Source organism: Leptinotarsa decemlineata, unplaced genomic scaffold (assembly GCF_025532065.1).
Source record: "Leptinotarsa decemlineata unplaced genomic scaffold, Ldec_3_MD MMD2_tig00005803, whole genome shotgun sequence".
NCBI lineage: Eukaryota > Metazoa > Arthropoda > Insecta > Coleoptera > Chrysomelidae > Leptinotarsa > Leptinotarsa decemlineata.
In genome coordinates, this window is record NW_027412645.1 from 20,956 (window position 1) to 41,019 (window position 20,064).

The following is a 20,064-nucleotide window of genomic DNA, read 5'->3' on the forward strand; positions in this document are numbered from 1 at the left end:
TTAATGGGTCCATTACCTAGAAGTAAGAATGAGTTTCAGTACATCTTAGTTATTAGCGATTGTTTACAAAATATCCGTTAATCTTTCCTTTGAGAAAAGCTACATCACCATCTATTATGAAGTTCCTTGAAAATGAAGTATTTTTAGTCTATGGCGTTCCGCAAAGAATTATTTGTGATAACGGTAAACAGTTAGTTAGCAAATCGATGAAAAAATTAATCTCAGAATACGGTTCGGAAATCTCATATACTCCATATTACCATCCTCAGGCGAACTACGTTGAACGTTCCAATCGGACGATTTGCACAGCTATCAGAAGTTATATAGGGAATTCACATAAGGATTGGGACAAGCAATTAGGAAAAATCGGTACGCTTTAAGAACTGCTAGGCATGAAGTAACTGGTTATAGCCCGGGATTTTTGAATTTCGGACGTGTCATACCTTGTAGGGAGATTATTATGGAAAGTCGAAATCAGAAAACATATTATGCGATGATAGGGAAAAATGGGTAGAGAGTTTAGGTAAGCTTAAAGATATATTAAGTGAAGCCCATTCGAAGAGCGCTAAGTATTATAACCTCAGACGAAGGGAAAAGGAATTTTTTATCGGTGATAAAGTTTGGAAGAGAAATATTGTTTTATCTAATGCAGCCAAAAATTTCAGTCAAAAATTAGCTCCGCGTTATGTGCTGTGTACTGTTATAGGAAAAAAGAGTAAATAGTGTATATTTTGAGAAAGGAAGACGGTAGCCATGCAGGTGAGTGGCATATTCAGAATTTAAAACCGTACTACGGTTCTTTATCCGAGATTTCAGAAAATGAATCGGGATCAGGGAGTGAAATGTAAATAGATGTATATATTAGGGAAGTTTGGTACAAACTTTCGTTCAAGGTGAATTTTGATAAAGATATTAGATTGATTCTATTGGGAAACTGGGATTAGTATAAGTTAGTAGTAGAGAGCTCTTTACTAATCGTGATTAGTTTATATAAGTAAAAAAAATAGTCAGAAATTAATATTATTAGAAAATAAAAATTGTCACTAGAAAGCAACAATTTTTATTATCTGGAGAAGGGGATGAATGTAACGTGAAAAGTTGACTTTTATCAACAATCCAAAGCACTTGTTACGAAATGTATCATTTAATTGTGGAAACCATGAAATACATGTATACAATTTCAGAGTTCCAATCTAGTAAACATCAGCTATTTTATTTTCTTGATAACTCTGTATTTCATTGCATAGTTGATGTAGTCTGGGGAAGAGAAAAAGAAACGAATTATTATTAATGAAATAAAATTCTCGAAAAGAAGGAATGCTCAATGAATACTTCATACAAAGGAGAAGTATTGCCATTGGAGTACACCAAATTTCGTCAACGTGTACGTCACGGCGCAAAGGACGAGTTTGTGTTAATACTTCTGGTCGGAGGTCAACCTGAAAGGATTTTGGGTGACGGTTGAGAAACGAAAGTAGAGTGTGTCACGTCAGTTACCATTTTTGTGTTGGGCATTATTTTAGTGGAAGCCTTTCCCTTAGAGGAGGTGAGTTTTTTAACCATTTGATTTCTGGAACCAATATCACAACCGAGATCACTTTCTGTAGATCTGCCGGTTTCCATTAAGCTACGGACAAGTACAGCCTTTGGTATTTTCCAAGAAGCGTGGGTCGTTCAACCATCTCGAACGTTTTTGTTCTGGTTTGGAACCTTTTGGATCCCCAAATACCGTTTTTTGCTGTCGACCAGTTTTGAAAAAAAGGAAAAGTCGAATTGCTCCAGTTCGACATATATCTTTCAAATCCAGGATATTTATAGTATCGCCTGACAACTGAACTGTTTCGTTTTCTAACCCTCCAGACTACATCCAGAATCTACTCGACCTCTCAGACAGCCTGTTGCTGATAACATCCAGAAAAGAAGGGACTCATTTGGTGAGGAATTTCCAATTTTTTACATCGGAGTTGATTTCCACTACACAGACAACCTATTTTTGGAAACCAACTATATACCTGGTGTTTCCTTTTTGAATTATATGTGCCTACATGCATGTAACGTTTCAAAAATTATTTTCAACGTTTCAATAATTATTTTGTGTAGCCGTAATGAAAGTCATATGAATTTACTTTATAACGTTGTTTTGTAAGATCCTACTGCAGCTGCAGCGGCGTCGTATTATTTCATTTGTTGTGTTACTGGATCACATCCTTTTTGTAATGAAAACAATAACCGCTTTTTGTCTACCATATTTTGGTTTAGTCTGCAGCAACTATTAAATAATTTTCTGACTATGCATATTTTTATTTCTTGATTTTAGTAAAATCAAATCAAGTGGCGCCCCATCCAAAAAAAGGTTGTTCCACAAAATAAAAAAACCCACGACCACTGCTCTCCCAATATATTGACTGCCGTTAGCAACTTGTTACCTTTTTTTGAAATTCTCTATTAGCCGTGGACTTTCCTTCGATCATCATAAAAAATATCAGAAAGAGGTAATAGTTTCATCCAACGTGATTGTTTGAATTTCAATACTCTATGTGTATTCATTACAATCAAACCATTTTTGATGTATTGCTGTAGATTTCTATAATGAACAATATATTTTCTTTTATCATTCAAATTTGGAATTAATTTGGGAAATTTGATTGTGGACGAGGTGGTATTAATTTTTCAACTAAAAATGAAAGATCAGAATGTGCATCATGCAACTCTTGTGGATAATGAATGTCCACTTTAAACACATACCCATACGGACTATCAGCACTCACATTCATCACATCAAGGTTAAGAATTTCATTAGGTGTCAACCATGTAAATTCACTTGTTGGTAGAGGTTGTGACATGCTATAACCGTATAGATTCGTTGCATCTAAATATGTAATGAATGTGGAAGGTTCATTGGGATTATAATTTGGTAAAAATTTATTATTTGCTATATGTTTCCTCTCACTACACTGACTAATTCCACCTCGTATACCTTTTTGAAAAAAGTTAATCATATCAGTGTCAGTTAGTAATTCCAATTCAATATTCGTATACTTCAACATAGCATTCCAAGATAATCCAGGTGAAGTGTAATAATGTGCCAGTTCTGAGTTATATATCACTAAACTTGTGGTGCGAAAGTTTTCAAAAATATCACATAATAGCAATACATCCGATTTTAAATACAAATCAGAGTATTCGCCCAAATTCTGCAACTCGAATAAATTCCATACATTTCTAACCCTATCATAATCATTTTCTGATATATGTTCACAATTGAGTTTGTCTTAAAACTGATTTTTGTTGGAAGTGATGGATAATTCAATTTGTCAATGTCATCAACGAAACTATGGAAATACACCTTTCTGTCTCATCAAATTGAATTTCTCTATTTGTGGGAAATGTTTATGCATCTCCAAACATTGATCAGAGGTCAAGTTAGCACCCAAATTCTCCAACGAATTAGCCATGAATTTAAAACTATCGATAAATATCATTTTGAGATATTTCTTGTTAACCTTACCATCTTTATCGGTAGAGGTGTGTGTGAAGAGATGCTTAGTGAAAGATATATATTTCTCTTTTATTTGTGGGATGACATCAACTTTCTCTTTATTCCTATACAATTCTTTCATGAATAAATGGCAATCATACCCACTTAAATTGTGAAAAATAATATTTACAAAATTAGGGAGTTTGAAATTCAAATTAAATTTGGAATCAGCAGCATGTGATCTTTTCTTTCCTGTAACATGACAATGATCTCTAACTTTGACTTCACCATCAATAAATGGTTTATTACATATACCACAAGTTCTGGCTGCAGCAAATTGTTCCTCTTCTTCGAGGGTTTGTGCATCCATTGGTGTAGGGTATCTGAGATGATTTTCAAATCATCTTCAATGCTACTCACAAATTTCTGAGCTGCACCTACACCCCTATATGTAACAAATTTTGACAAATCATCATTATATGAACATTTTATCAGATAAGCAAATTAATATGGAGCATGTTTGAATGTTTTAATCGTGTATGAACTTTCGGGATTTGACTCATTCACTTGAATCGGTTCAAGTACTGATTCAAAATCAGCATATACTACAAATGGCACCCTCACCCTCATTTTCAATTCAATTCAATTTATTTTCCGTGACCATCCGACCATATTTATCAATCTTAAAATGGTGGTTGGTGTTGTAGTACTAACGAGATTACTATCATTCATCTTAAGACGTAAAAGCAATCTCTCGCTGGGAAAATATACCAAACAGACATCACAAAAATATTATTTATGATTATGAGCTGATAGTTGACTAGAAACTAATCTTGAAAGATCTTTGATCCAGCAATAGTGACTATTACCGGAGTCATCAGTTATTAGTAATAAATTGACATCTCCGAGTCTTCTCCGTGAGTATCGCAATGGACCAATCACATCATACTTTATTTTACCCTCATCAAATTTACTCTCTAAACCCGTTAACATTAATTGAAATATCCTTCCTATCTTCAAATCTTTCAATACTCTTATTATCAACTTCAACCGGAAAATCCATACCTGTGACATCTAAAACATTGGAAAAATGTGGATATGAAGTATTTCGGACACTCTACCATTTGCAGGATATAATTCTGATGTTATAGCCCAAGCAAAACAGTGTTGATCTTCGTTACGAACATTCACGACAGCTTTCCTCCATTCAATGCATTCTAGCAGCTTCACATATGAACGTCCTCCCAGTGGATTGTATTTATTGATGTTGACTTCGAGAAAATAGTATTTTTTCACAAGTCCACTCTAAATTACAAAAAATAAATATTACTACTCAATCTCAATATTTACAAAAAATAAATACCTGAGTCACGTTCCTGGAATTCAGTCGTTTGAGCCACAATTACATCGCGGAATCCATCAAAGACAGCATTCAAATCTGAAGATTGGTCCACTATTTTAATTTGGGAATTAAATGACTTCGTGTTCCTCGAATCTTTAGTATGAAGAATATAATTCCCAAAAACTTCCATGTTTACCTTGATGCTTTCATGGATCCTGATGTCCGATTCCAGTAGTTCGATGACCTTCTGCCTAATCTCATTAAAAAATGACATGTAGTCACTGGATACAATCGAACTCTCCACCCCGTATGTAGCAATGCGGCAGTTGAATGCATTCGTTATAAGTTGAACACCTTCAGACAATTGAACACATGCATTATTTTTATGACTCATGGTTCTTTGGTGAGAGTTCACTTGCGTCGTAGGAATTATCACATTACAATGATTGCAAGTATACATATGTGTTGCATTGTCCACTCTCATCCGTTTCACTGAAGGCCCTCCTTGGCAACTCTGGAGTTGATGCCGACGAAGATTATCACTACGAGTGAAAGGTTTACCACAGTCACAGGAATACATTTTATATGATACGTTCTCACTAACTCACTTGATGTAAACTGACATAACCAACACTCGTCTGCTTCTCAAATACAGCCTGATCGGGTCCGTCAAGACGTCATAGCCAACCCCACCTCTCAGCTACATGCGCCAAGCCCACCTCCCAACTGGATGCGATAGCAGATGTCGATATGAACAGGCAGTGGTCGTTGCGCTCTCGTAGAGGGTAGACGTTAGGCAGACAGTTCTCGGCCGCCTGCGTGTCACCATCGATAGCGAGGCTAGAGCGATGCGTTACGTCACAGCCTTCATCGAATCGAGAGAGAGGTGAGGGCACACCGATGAATAAGCATTACTCAGCCACACGTCCTGAAGTGAACATCTTGCTCTCTTACCGTTGAAACGGTTGTTGCTGTGACGTCACACCACTACTAACTTGGTGGGCTCACATCCATGGAACATTCATTACTTGAGAGATCTTCGAAGTATGCAGACGTATGTTTGTGCATAGACAAGCACATGATGAAAACCCTGTACCGTGCATTCTCACATACACACACACACACAAATCAAATGTAATTACGTCACTATGTCATACACACGAAATCTCATATATATAAAAAAAAAATCGAATGATCTATGCACCAGACACTTCAAGGTCACATCGCCTTGATGTTACTGAACAACAACAAAAAAAAGCAAATAATACGTCATAGTGGTGGGGGAGGCCCAGAACCGGCTGTAATCTACGACTAACGTTTCGTATGTGTCAAGATATCTGCAAACGTTTTCGTAATTTCCTCTCCCGTTTTTTATTTCAATGGTCAAGTCCACACAAATTTCGAAAAACAATTTATGACGACTAGAATCAGTTTGAAATTTCGATTTTGGTGAGCGAACGATCTCATCTCAGCCAAGTCCATCTGCCATAAGTCATCTATTCCTTTGATAACTGTACGACGTCAAGGATAATTTTTTCTAATTGGTTCATGTAGTTCGTTGACAAGTTGAATCTTGTCTTTGGAAGTCATGACAACTGATGGTGAAGATGTGTAAACCCCGCCCTTTTATTATGGTTATGCTTGAACTTAATTTTGTATCTTTTTGATTTCCTTGATAGTAGATTGTACCTTCGAATTTATTTCGGTAATTTGTTTTGAGATGTCACCTCGAAATTTGGTTAGTTTTTCATTCACTTGGATCATTTCTTTTTCGTGTTTCTGTTGATATATAAATGAAGCAAGTTCATTATCGGTTCCATCCACATACGTTTTATTAGCAACATCGAAATCAGTGGAGAGGCTCTTCACATAACACAATTTCACATCACCACAATGAATATTACCATCTGAGGTATAATGCAACAAACATCCTCCAGAGGGCGTTGGCATTGTATTTGCAAGGGGTGACGTTTTGGGTTTTAGGTTGAAAAAACCCAGTACCAGTTTTACGACGATTTCCTGCTGTAGAAAACAACGGTTTGATAATGTTGGTGTACTGTACAACATCTTTTTGTATACATTCAAACCCTCAGTGTTATAATTTTCAGGCATATCGAGAAATAACAGTTCATATACACCGGGTGTTCTTTTCCAGTGATACCCAGCCAATTTTATGTATCCGCTACGCTTGTCAAAATCGATTTCCTTTTGGCCTAGGAACCATTTTGAAGATACCCCATCATATATGGGACCGTATACTTTGTCGATTTCCTTGTCATTTCCCCGATGTTTTTTAATGTACGGTTGAGACTTTATCGGATATTGATCGATATATTCTTATAAAACTTGTTATTTATACCTGACGCAACGTTGTCGTCTTGTTCGTTTTCTGCATACCCACTAAAGACGTTTTCATCATCATCGTCATCCTCATCTGTACCTGCAACATGTACGAAAGATTGGAATGGAGTCGTTTCAGGCTCTTCCACTGTCTCTTGTTTGACTTCGGTTTTAGCCTCAGTTTTCAATGGGGTAGTATCAGCTACTGCTGATAGTATCAGCTACTGTGTTGCTGTTTTATTCGCTATTTTCCTCAATGGGATAGATAGAGGATTGAAAAATCTTTGCAATGACTCATTTCCTTCAGTTTTTTCAGTTCTCAGTTACTCGTCTCGAATTCATTTTAATAATTGTAGAAACTCATGAATATATCACACATTTCTCAAATAATCCACGGGAATTTTTCGATTCTCCTCATAATTCATGTATCGCAAAACTGAAAAATATCCATCAAACTTCCTTCAGTTATGAGATAATCATTTCAAATTGTTACAAATAATGTAGAAACGTTTCACAAGAGTAAAATTGTGCATTGCCCACGAGATCTACAGAATCATTCACTGAATAACACAAACGCAAATAAAACAAAATTTCCCAAATTTTTTTCAATTCTCAGTTACTCGTCTCGAATTCATTTCATTAATTGTAGAAACTCATAAATATAACACGCATACTTCACATGTTTCACACGACTTCCTCAATTCTTCCAATAATTCACTCTTCGAACCAAAAACTAGGGAATTTCCACCAACTTCCTTCAGTTTTGAGATACTCATCACAAATTTTTACAAATGATGTAGAAACGTTCAACAAGAGTGAAATTGTGCATTTCTCACAAGATTAGCAAAATCATTCACCGTATAACACAAACTCAATAAAACAATTCAATTCTCTGTTACTCGTCTCGAATTCATTTCAACAATTGTAGAAACTCATAAATATAACACACATTTCTCAAATAATCCACGGGAATTTTTCAATTCTCCCCATAATTCATGTATCACAAAACTGAAAAATATCCATCAAACTTCCTTCACTTTAGATATAATCATCTCAAATTGTTACAAATAATGTAGAAACGTTTAACAAGAGTGAAATTGTGCATTTCTCACATGATTAACAATATCATTCACCGAATAACACACCAACTCAATAAAACAAAATTTTCTTAATATTTTTCAATTCTGTGTTACTCGGCTCGAATTCATTTCGAAAATTGTAGAAACTCATAAATATAACACATTTTTCACATAATTCACAGGAATTCTTCAATTCTTCCCATAATTCATGAATCAGAAAACAGAAATCAACTTCCTTCAGTTTTGAGATAATCATTTCAAATTGTTACAAATGATGTAGAACCGTTTTACAAGAGTGAAATTGTGCATTGCCCACAAGATTTACAGAATCATTCACCGAATAACACAAACCCAAATAAAACAAAATTTCCCAAATTTTTTTCCATTCTCAGTTACTCGTCTCGAATTCATTTCAATAATTGTAGAAACTCATAAATATAACAAGTATACTTCACATGTTTCACACGACTTTCTCAATTCTTCCAATAATTGAGGAATTTCCACCAACTTCCTTCAGTTTTGAGACAATCATCACAAATTGTTACAAATGATGTAGAAACGTTCAACAAGAGTGAAATTTGCATTTCTCACAAGATTAACTAATCGAAATGAAATGTGTTATACGGTGAATGATTTGCCTTCTTTCCGCGTTTTACGCCCGCCGGCGATCTGAAGATGACTTCTTCGCTTCCGAAACACCCTGTGTTTCGGACAGCCTTTCTGCGTTTAACGCCCGCCGGCGTTAGGCAGAAACGTCCTACGTTTCGAGTGTGTTGGCTGCTCCTGCATGAACTCTTTGCTGAGGTCGACAATGGTCTTGTAGACTCGAAATTGGTCAGTGGTACAGGATGACTGTACACCCTGTACATGTTCACCTTAGGTGTTTCCACATACGTGGCTAACACCTCTCGTTGTCTGAAAATATTTACATTTTCAGACAGAATTGCCTTTGGAGGGATTCCATCTCTCATCTCTCCCATCGCCACCGATCTCGGTATAGCGGGTTTTCTCGTTGCATTTAACATAGCGCGGAGCCCTAACTGGGGCGCGCTCTGCGTTTGTGAAATTTTTCCCTTATTGGGAAGCTTCTCGGAAAACATCTCCTGATGTTCCCTTGCTACATTTTCCTCCTGGAAAATGCTATTCTGCATGCTCGCTGGAGTTTTAGATTCCCTAATGCGATTTAGCAAAATTTGAATGTCCGATATTTTATCGCGATTTGAGGACTGAGTCCTTTGAGAAGTTTCGCTCTCACTAACTAATCGACTTGCAATAGAGTCGAAAGTGCCAAGGTTTTGTCGCTCTGCGACCACGGAAGAGGTACTAGTGTCCTCATTGATTGAAAAGTTTCGGTTAGCATGAGACATCCTCAGACTAGATGTCTCAGCTGGAGTTCTGGGAATACTGCGTCCCGCGAACACAGATTCCATTGGGGTTTCTCGTCGTTCTGTAGAAGTCGCACAAGGGCGACTAAAATTGTCTGACTCAGGAATAATTTGGTCGAAGTGTTTGACCACGCGATTCTGCACTGTCGTATTCACTGCAAGTTGCGCTCGCGCTTGTTGTGCCCTAGTCTGCATTTTCGTGTTTAAAATCCCTACAATGACTCTGACTTGGAGATAGGCAGAGGGAAGGATTCACGGAAAGCTAAGACTTTAAGTTCACTCTTGGATCGCGAAACTAATTTCCTAACCGAAGCCTACAGAGTGAACTGAGCTAATAAGTAAGGATCACGGAGCCTAACGGTTGAACCGCACCCTAGGATGAGGGCCGTCCGCAGGAATTGTGGATAAGAGGTTTCGAAGTCCTGAAGGTCCCAACGGTAACGTTGAGTCGACAGCCCAGAGGCTAGTCTAATGATGGCTTGACTCCCCCTCTTTAACCTCTATATACCAGGCCAGTTAGCACCGCAAGGTTAGCCTTAGTACCTGAGGGTGGGCAACTTTAGTGGAGACCTACTTTTCCTTTGTAGGTTTTTGGACAGCTTCCCCTGGCGTGCCGTAAGGAACCGCAACTCTGAAACGAAAAAAATTCCGGACAGCAATCCGCCCTGATCTGAGTCCACTTGACTCCGGGAAACCGCTACTCCAAGTCTGCTCCAGTCAAGTCCAACACTGCGACTGTACACGAAGGAAACCTCTGAAACGACTTCTAGAAAAATCCTCCTGTAAATCCCTATTCGAAAATTATCTCTATTGAGTCCTAAGAAGGACTAGAGATCGAATTCTTTTGAAGATCCTACGAAATCGGAAAAATCCTCCAAGAAAAATCCTCGATGTCCAGACCTAAGTCCAATTGACTTTCCTCGTACTCCCGAACTAAGTCCAATTGACTTCCTGGTCCAATCCTCAAGTGTCTCTAAATAGTTCTGAAAAGAACCAGAGACTACGAATTCATTCATTTAAACACCACTTAAAAATCGAAAAAGTATTTCTCTATTCGGTTCTGAAAAGATCCAGAGAAATTATACGAATTCTTTTTGACAACAGTCACCTGAAAATCGGAAAAACTATTAGCGAATTCCTTTAGTTCTAAAAAGAACTAGAAAAACCAACGAATTCTTTCAGTTCTAAAAAGAACTACAAAATCTCGATGAATCCTTTGAAATATCCCAGAAGAATATCCAATAATCCAACTGTAGTAATCGCTTTCAAATGCTAGCCAAGGAATATCTCAATCGCCAGTCAAATCTCGTAAAATAGAATGCTTTCCAAATATCGATATAACGTGTTCTCAATCTGAAAAGTTTCTGAACGAAGAATGTAAACTCTGCATATATATACGTTCATGGACGAACTCCAATCGGCCAATCACATCTCTCAAAAAATCACATCCACTTCGATCGACTAGAAAATCAATAATCACGCCATGCCCACCAGCCAATCAAAAGCCGGCTAGCCGGTGACCTGATTTTGCCCGGGGGCGAAACCGTTGTGAACAAAACAATCGTCCAACGGAAAGTTTAACGGAAATTTGCGATTTTCCAACTTTTTCCCCGCAATATTTCAACTTTATATTCGAATAGTATTCAACAATCCGAAACGAAATTACTGATGAAATTTTTCCGATATCTCTATTCCTTCTGGCTGTAAAATGCATTTGAAAGTACAAAGTGTAAGATTTGGTCGAAGCTATCGAAAACTGATTCCTCAGATGCTTATAATTCCAAATCCGACAAAAATCTATATAAAATCTGAACCAGTCACGCTACTAAAATCGTTCTGGTATTAAACGAAAGCTGATTAAAAGTTCTATCGATATCTCTTAAAAGAAAACATGATTTCCCTATCCAGCTGAGTGAAAACGGCATTTCCCTGAAACTGACCGGTTTTCGCTATATAAAATAAACGAATGCTATTAATCTTGCAAAAGATTTCCTTACACTTAGGAGATGATATCATAAAAACATAGTTTCCATTTTTCCAATTTTCCTCAGTGTGCGGAGCTCGCACTGAGGCTCGGGAAACAAAGCAAACAGTTTTTGTTTCACGACAATGTTGCTGAATCGACCTGAAGACTGAACTCCATTTATAAATCAGTCAGTTGCTAGATTTCATACAGTAAACATCTCTGTAATTTCGAATTTTCACAGTTTGTAATTAAAATATATTTTTTTAAAAGTGACTTTGCCTGTACGTTGATATATTTGGCGCAGTCGTGGTAGGATTATCAGAATTGTTTCGAATCGTTCGTGCAATTTCGTTTTTACGATTAACTGATTTTCGAACTGATATCAACTTGGTGCATCGCTGTTTTGACTTTCTGTTTCGGAGTGGCTTCTCAACTACCAGAACACCCAGTCTATCGCAGACCCGCACACAGCCTGCCAAGGAGCGTATCATCGAAATTTGGGACCAACATAGCCCAAATTTGCAAAGAGCAACGGCCTGGAAAAGACAAAATCGCTTAGCCAGTCGTCGACCTTATAGAAGGATAAGTACGAAACATGCACACAGTCGCTTTCATACTTTTATAAGTACAATTGTTCATGTCTTTTGACGATTTAATCAACAATCTTGAATATTTGAATTTGAATTAGCCTTCAACTGACTCACATTTACTTTTAACTCCTAGTTTTAGCCAAACCACCCATACACATACAACCAATTCTATAAATTCACCTAATAATCAATCAATAATAATGAATCAATTCAGAGCAGAATACCTTAACTGCATTCCTGAATTTGATGGTAACCCTAAGGACCTCACAAGATTCCTTTCAGTTAGCGAATCAATTTTAACTCAGTTTTACGACAATGCAAACCCCAATAACTTTCAGAATATTTTTTGGTTAATTCCATTTTTTCCAAATTGAAGGGCAATGCCAAAACGTTAGTTAACATTCAAGGTGCGAAAGAAATTTTTCTGATCAACGAGACGAAGTTTGCCTCAATAGAGATCTTGTAATGATGAGACAATCTAATAATGAAAATGCTCAAAGTTTCAACGATAGATGCCTCAATATCTTGAATTTGCTTTGTAGTTTTGTTAACGTTCATGAAACTACAGATGCCGCTAAAGAACTTAAAAGAAGTTTATACCAAAATTTAGCTCTCAAAACATTTCTATCAGGGCTTAAAGAACCTTTAGGTACTACAATTAGATGCATGAAGCCTAATTCACTCAACGAAGCATTACAGTATCTCATACAAGAAGAAAATGTACATTATTTTCAAAATTTTTCTGATAAAAACAGTACAAAATCTAACCCAACTCAAAGAATGAATCAACCTCAAAGACCTACCAATATACCTCAACAACCTATTCAAAGATATAATAATAACTTCAACTCGAACACTCCCAATAACTTTTTTCGTAAACAAATAAACTTTCCATCACAACCAGTTCAAATACAGCAAAGACCTAGAAGTCAACCACAACAATATTTTACAAATGCACAAGTATTCAAACCAAAAAATTTCAATGCATTTGAACCAAAAAATGAATCCCAACCAAGACCTACCCCAATGAGTACGTCTACTAGAAATACTCGAACTCAACCCAGTTCAGTGAATATATCATCAAGAAATCCTAATACTGCACAACAGTCATATTTCAAAATCGCGGACCAAGAAATTTTGTAAGCGAAGAATTATTCAATACTGAAACAAATGAGCTTGACCAACAAGTTGATACTGACCAACATAATCAATATATTGATACTGATCAATACATTGATAGTGACCAATATAATGAATATGACGAATTTCAAGAAATTAACCCTGAATGTCGAATTCAAATGATCACTAATGCAGAACAAACAGAAAATGAAAATGTAAATTTTCATTACTCGCCTCGGAAAAATTAAAAAACCCTCAAATAATTTCATTCAACTCGTCAAACTCTAGTGAATTGTCATATATTCTTTTTCCAGAATACAATATTAAAATTTGATCGACTCTGGTTCCACAAAGTCATTTATCCATCCCGAAATTGCTTTCAAATGTTTCCCAAACTTGATAAGAAATGACCCATTTGTTGTGTCTACAGTATTTCAGAAATCCTCACATAAATACAGTACAAGCATTCCAGCATCTAAAATATTCAATTTGCCAAAACCAATGAAAGTAAAATCCTTTCTTTTCAAATTTCACAATATTTTTGATGGTCTCATTGGCCTGAATAACTTGAAAATCTTACAAGCCAGCATAAATTTTGATAAGGGATATTTATTGACCCCATTCTCGAAAATTAAGCTTTTGTTTCATAAGACAAGCAATGAATTAAATCTGATTACGATAGCACCTAGATCCGAACAAGTTATCAAAATAAAAACGTCTATCTCTGACGGCGAAATAATTATTCCACATTATAAAATTCATAATTGCGAAATCCCGCAATGTCTCACTATCGCAAAACAAGGATATGCGCTGACAACTATTTTAAACAATAATACTAGTCCAGTTACATTAGACTTTTCCAAACCATTAAATGTTGAAACTTTTGATAATAATGAAATGCAAAACATTGATTTGAGTAATATTGATGTATCAACTGAACACACACTGGACCTTACAAAAATTAGAACAGACCCCCTTAATTCGGAAGAAAAAGCCAAAATCCTAGAAATATGTAAAGAATATTCGGATATTTTCTACCAAGAAAATACTCCCTTGACATTTACCAGCAAAATACGACACCATATATGTACGACTGATGACGTACCGGTGTACACAAAATCTTATCGATATCCTTTTATCCATAAAAAGGAGGTCGAAGCCCAAATTGAACAAATGCTTGACTCTAAAATAATTAGGCCTAGTAACTCACCATGGTCGTCACCTATATGGGTTGTTCCCAAGAAGGTTGACGCTACTGGCAAGCAGAAATGGAGAGTAGTCATCGACTATCGTAAACTTAACGAAAAGACGATTGACGATAAATACCCTCTCCCTAATATTCATGACTTACTCGATAAACTAGGAAAATGTCAGTACTTCACGACATTAGACCTAGCTAGCGGCTTCCACCAAATAGAGATGGAAGAAAAGGACATAGAGAAAACAGCTTTTAATACAGAAAACGGATATTACAAGTTCCTGAGGATGCCGTTTGGGCTGAAGAACGCATCAGCCACGTTCGAAAGGGTGAAAGATAACATCCTAAGAGACCTACAAAACGAAAAATGTCTCGCCTACCTAGACGACATCATCGTGTTCCCAACTTCACTTCAGGAGCACATGGAAAGACTACGATGTGTATTCCAGAGACTAAGAGAATCGAATTTTAAGATTCAACTCGATGAGTCTGGATTTCTGAGAAAAGAGGTGGCCTATTTAGGACACATAATTACTCCCGAAGGTGTCAACCCAATCCTGACAAAATAAATGCCATCAAAAACTTTCCATTACCCAAAACAGCAAAACAAATAAAAGCTTTCCTTGGACTGTTAGGTTACCACCGACGTTTTATTCCAAATTCTGCTAAAGTTACAAAACCATTCACCAAATGTTTGAAAAAGGGTGCCAAAATTGAGCACAATGACGAATTTTTGACTTGTTTCGAAACCTGCAAAAATCTTTAATAAACGAACCAATACTCCAGTACCCTGACTTCACAAGAACGTTTAACCTGACAACAGACGCCTCAAAGTAGCTTTGAGAGCGGTCCTTTCGCAAGGCCCTATAGGTAAAGATCTACCGGTGGCTTTCGCGTCACGAATCCTCAACGATTCTGAACAGAAATATTCAGTAATCGAAAAGGAATTGTTAGCCATCGTATGGGCAACAAAATACTTCAGACCATACCTGTACGGACGAAAATTTAATATTATCACTGATCACAAACCACTTCAGTGGTTATTTTCATTGAAAGATCCACATTCAAAATTGACGAGGTGGAGAATCAAGCTCGAAGAATACCAATTTTCGATAATTTATAAGAAGGGGAAATTGAATACAAACGCGAACGCATTTTCCCGTGTAGAAATTCATACAAAGGAAACCAGATCATTTTGGGATGACCTAGATGAAACAATAGTTGAATCCTCACGTCTGGGCAACCCAACCACTTCCTTCGGAATACAACCTGTACCAATAAGTCAAACAGACCAAAGTTTGAACACTCCTATATATCAACCGTCCAATGACATTCTAACGATTGGTGAACCTGTACGGGACTCAGACGATTTTTCCATGATTGTCAATATTGGTAATGACCACAATGACACAGCGAATACTGTAAACGACTACCCTATCAAAAATAACCAACCACCTATCATTAACGACCGACCATCTATCGAAAATAATCAATCAGTTACCGAAAATACTCGATCAATAACTGAAAACAACAATGAAATACCTCCTGTCAACCAAGATGACGACAACCATACCATCCACTCTAACGCTGATCAACATCCTCTTATAAACATTCCAATTGTAGATTACGCTGCCAATTACGGGCAAAATCAAATTGTTATAACATCAGTTCTACATTCACCTGCAAAAACTAAAATAATAATTTTATTCGAAAAGAAAAAACGCATACTAGTTCAGCTTTCAAAAAATAATTTTGAAAAGGACGTTATAGATTTCATTAAAGAATATATTAGTCCTGATATTCAATACCACTTGTATTTTGAGAATGCTGAAATATACGAACCATTTCAGTTATTCTACAAACATACTTTAAAAATTCATTTATCAAGTTTAAAGAATGTTCAAAGAAGCTGATAGATATTACGAGGAAAAATGATATTAAGGAAACCATTAAAAACTATCACGAAGGTAAATCTAATCATCGTGGTATAGATGAAACCCTACAAAGAATCAAAGAAAAGTACTATTGGCCAAATATCAAAAGTTCCATACAAAATTTCATAAATGAATGTGAACTATGTCAACAATGCAAATACGACAGAAACCCTGTCAAAATGCAAATGAATGTTACTCCAACAGCCGCAAAACCATTTGAAATTGTACATAGAGACGTATTTACTTTCGAAAAATCAAAATTTTTAACCATGATAGATAGCTTTTCTAAATACGCCCAATCTTATATCCTGAACGCAACGACAGGTACAGAAATCGCTAACAACTTAATAAGTTATTTTTCTCACCATGGCGTACCTAAACAAATTATTCTAGACAATGGAACCGAATTTGAAAATTCCGTAATCACTGAACTTTTAGGACTTCATAAAATCAAAGTCCACTTGTGTTCCCCGAATCACCCCCAGTCAAATGGAATTATTGAACGATTTCATTCAACCATTATCGAACATCTCCGACTACTTAATACAAAAGGGTTTTCAAAAACACCTATTAAAATGAAAATGATTTACGCGATCCTAGCTTATAATCATTCAATTCATTCCGCTACCAAACTCAAACCAATTGATATCATAAATGGACATATAACCTCCAATGAACCATTCGATATTAAACTAGATCAAATCTTATTGAATGACTATATATCGCAACACAGAGAACGAGCAAAATTGTTATACTCTCAAATTAATGCTAGTTTAGTTGAAAAGAAACAACAAATTACTGAGAAAATTAATAAAAAATAGAGACGACCCGGCAATATTTAAAACTAAACAGAAAGTTTACACCAAAAAACATCTGAGACAAAAGAACGCGAATAAATTCTTGAAACCCGAGGAAATTAAAACGACTAACAAACGCAGAAAAGTGATATCCACCGCGAAACATGCAAAGGTACACATGGACAATGTAAAACGTCCACTTAGACGACTTTATTCACTCGACAACTAACACTTGCTTATTATTGCAGATTACCCGGAATCTTAGCGACACCAGATAAGATAACGTTCAAAAACCTTAAAAACAATCCTGGGTTAATTCCGGTCAAACTTGGAACTGCAAAGGTCAGAGAATATTATCATTTTATCATACACTACTATGAATTGAATCCCATCATATCAGAAATCAATAGACTTAAAATGAAATCTGAAAATCTTGTGAATTCGATATCGAAAAATTCAGAATATGAAAAAGATACGTCCAACTACTTAAAAATATTAAAATTTATGGAGACCAATGTCGAAAATAAACTGATAGAACTAATGCCTCATCCGATGAGAAATAAAAGAGGAATAATCAATGGGTTAGGATCGATTTTCAAAGCAACTAGTGGCAATTTAGATGCAAGCGATGGCGAACGCTATGAGAAACTTATTCAAGAACTAAAGCAAAATCAAGATAAATTGTCATCGAACATAATAAGGCAAAATTCTCTCGCTGTCTCTCTAATTGATAAATTTAACAACACTATTCAGCAAATAAATCATAACGAGAAATTGATTGAAATGAAAATCAATCAAATCCCTGAAATAGTCAAAAATAAAGTTTATCGAGAAAATTCAGATTTCATTAAAGACATAATAAATCAACTAATTAATATGTTCGACATTATCAACTCTATTCTACAAGACATTGAAAACTCAATATCTTCTGCAAAAATCGGAATGATGCATCCAAGTATCATGAAAACCAAAGACCTTTTACGGGAAATAACTGATGTTCAAAACAGACTGAAGAAAAATCAACTACCAGTTGAAATCAGACTTGAGAATATTATGGTGATTGAAAAATTGATAAAGGTAGATTGTGATCTACTAAATAACAAAATAACATACATCCTTCGCATACCTATAACACACCCTATAGAACTGAACCTCCACCATCTTTACTCAATCCCTATATCAAATGAGAGTCATTTTAAGGCAATAATTCTAGAAAATAAGTACCTTTTGAAAAACGAATTGTACTACTCATTTATGGGCGACCCTTGTATGAAAGTACTTCCACTATTCTACATCTGTGACCCGGTCGAATTATTGGAAATTGGAGCCAAAAATTCCTGCCAAATCCAACTGATGAACATTGAGGACCATGCCATATGCCAAAAGATGCGATTGGAAATCAATCAACCAATATTCAAACGATTGGAAGAGTCAAACCAATGGATTGGACTCTTACCTACCGAAGAAACAGTTAGACTAAAATAATGTCACCAGCAAGAAGAAGCCATCAAAGTCAAAGGTTCATACCTAGTCGACATCCCAAATACTTGCCAGATATCGACAAATCATGAAGTTATCATCAATTATCAGCAGATCAATACCCAAAGCCAACCCATCCTGTTTCCCGACTCAGATATACAAGAAATTTCAAGAGAGAAGTTTAACTTGAGCTTTCACCTGAACAATGTAAACTTGGATGAGCTGCATGAAATCAGAACAGGGTTCATAGAAAACCGCCCTCTATAAGCTATACACCCAGTGCTTGGACAATTATAGTTTAAGGGATTCTAGCAGTTCTACTAGCGTATGCCATATACAAGAAGATTAGAGACATCAATCCGCCTTCCAGAAGAATCCATAGAGTTGCAGAATCTTCAACTTCCTCAGTATTCCTCCGAAGTTGAATCTGTGAGAGGAGGAACTACATCGTACCAGCAGTAAGAGCTTATCCAGCATCGCTGACGCCATTTTATGCTGATGTTGTCCTCCAAAGTGGTTTGGGTTTGGAGGACAGGTGGGGTGCTCGTAGTCCAGCCGGGTGCGCTGGACGTCACCTTCCCACACTCCAAGTACCTCGGCATTGGCGGAGGCGTGCATAGCTACACCGACCCCGCCGGTTACCTTGGTCACCGTTTCTTCTCGCCGAGACGGCCGGCAGGCCTCCCAGACCTGAGTCCCAGGGATTTCGGGAATCAGCTTCTGTCTGAGCTCGACAGGAGGCTGTTTCGATGCTCCGACTAGTTCGTTGAATGCCTCTATTTGTTTGAGCAACCTCGCCCGCCATGAAGGCATCCCCAAGGCCCAGCTGCCTTCAGGATGCCCCCCTGGCATTCCACCTCCCCCTAGCACTTCCGCTAGGGCCTCAGTTGCACCTTCACGAGAGATGTAAGGCGCTCCTGTGCGCCGAACATCTCCCTCCCAGGAACCACTAAGGGTTTGGACCTGGGGGCGTCGCGACGCCTGGCGTCGGACGACCTGTCCTGCTCCTCCGTTTCCGCGTTTTACGCCCGCCGGCGACCCGTCGAAGACACATCCCACGTCGGAGTAACCATCCTCCTGGTACTCGTCTCTGAAAATGTTCTCTTCACTCCTCCTTCACTTCTCCTGGTTTCGGGAAGCCTTTCCGTTTCTTGTGAGAAATGCACAATTTCACTCTTGTTGAACGTTTCTACATCATTTGTAACAATTTGTGATGAGTATCTCAAAACTGAAGGAAGTTGATGGATATTTCTGTTTTCTGATTCATGAATTATGGGAAGAATTGAAGAATACCTGTGAATTATGTGATAAATGTATGTTATATTTATGAGTTTCTACAATTGTTGAGATGAATTCG

The 20,064-nt window shown here is 36.9% G+C and overlaps 1 long non-coding RNA gene across 1 annotated transcript; it reads left to right on the forward strand.

Annotated features, from left to right (window-relative positions):
- Window positions 1-476: 476 nt before the first annotated feature.
- Window positions 477-2,293, forward strand: LOC141484491 (uncharacterized). The gene is made up of 2 exons (XR_012466658.1): window positions 477-1,546; window positions 1,608-2,293. It is a non-coding gene; the product is annotated as an uncharacterized lncRNA (long non-coding RNA).
- The last annotated feature ends 17,771 nt before the right edge of the window (window positions 2,294-20,064 follow it).